General features: G+C 40.4%; 1 non-coding gene across 1 annotated transcript; it reads left to right on the top strand.

Moving 5' to 3' along the window:
• The first annotated feature begins 274 nt into the window (after positions 1-274).
• Positions 275-346, top strand: TRNAH-GUG. Its single transcript has one exon. It is a non-coding gene; the product is annotated as a tRNA-His (tRNA).
• The last annotated feature ends 1040 nt before the right edge of the window (positions 347-1386 follow it).

The following is a 1386-nucleotide window of genomic DNA, read 5'->3' as shown; positions in this document are numbered from 1 at the left end:
GCATTTTTCGCAGACATTTCGAACATTTAACTTTTGTTTTCACAAAGATTTTGATTTTAGAACTCATTGTGACAGAATAAGCCAAAGAGAAAAAGCAGTTCTTCCCAAAAAGTCAGTCGCCCTTACATGTTCCGGTGCTGAATAAAAAACCTCAACCATGCAACATATTTAAAACACTAACCACATGAGTTTATTTAAAAAAAAATAGACCGTTATCGCTTGAGATACTTCAGGGGTCTCCCTGAAGGAACTTCCCCAAGAGCCTCAGTAGCTCGCCGTGATCGTATAGTGGTTAGTACTCTGCGTTGTGGCCGCAGCAACCTCGGTTCGAATCCGAGTCACGGCATTGTCGTTAGACAATGACACGGCAAGAGGTTCAATTTTGTAGCTTCTTCACAGCAAAGTTTCTAAAATACTTTAACATTTTTCATTTTTAAAACTCCATTTTGAATTCTATATCTGTCTGAGGAAGACGTAACTTATAAAAATAGGGTGTGATATGAATACATACTTCTGAACATTTTCCCAATATGTTCAGATTTTTTGCTCATATTTTTGGTCCTTTTCCAGGCCTCTCAACCACTTGATGTAAGAAATCTGGACAAAGCCAATTTATTGGGGGAAAGGTTCAAAAATAGGGACAAATGTTAAAATACTGCTTTTGTAAACTCAGAAAGTTGCTGGAATAATAATGCATTTTGTGTTAGCATGCATTTTCTGAATGCTATGAAGTTTGAAACTCAAATATCTGTCATTATTTAGTTACATCAGTTCTCAGTGATTGCCAGAGAATTGCAACTTTGATGAGGAACAGACAGACCAAAACTCTGATGCAAAAATCTGGACAGCTGCCAGGTATGTTGCAAGTATGATGTCCTTACATTCACAGCTGCAGTATTCCTTACTAATGGGGTTTCCCTGCCGTGAAGCCCTCCATCCGGCCAGTTTACAAAAGTTCATAGGTAAATAGGTAGGTACTAGGCTATCAGCCCTAGGGCCTATAAAAGCCCAGCCAAAAAGGTACACTGGCTTTTGCCACCCAAGAAAATTATTTTCCTGTGCCACTATCGAGCAGAGCCACAGAAGTGATCCCCGGGGTGAATTTCCTATTTCCCATCCAATCAATAAGATTTTTCTTGAAGAGTGCTAATGAGGAGCTTTGTTTGATATAGACAGGTAGTTTATTCCAGAGTATGGGAAGCCTCTGGGACAGGAATCTATCCCTCTGGCATGTTCTGTTTATTGTGGTGACAAGGTTTAGGTCCCTAGATCGTGTAGCTCGGAGGGATTGGGATTTCTTTAAGTGGAGCATGTCCAACAGCTCTGGGTTTGACATAGCTTTGTATGTTAGGCAGAGATCACCTCTGAGTAGGCGATATGCGACGG

Source organism: Protopterus annectens, chromosome 15.part0, assembly GCF_019279795.1.
Source record: "Protopterus annectens isolate FY-2018-M chromosome 15.part0, PAN1.0, whole genome shotgun sequence".
Taxonomy (NCBI): Eukaryota; Metazoa; Chordata; order Ceratodontiformes; family Protopteridae; genus Protopterus; species Protopterus annectens.
This window is presented reverse-complemented; position numbering and strand designations above follow the sequence as displayed.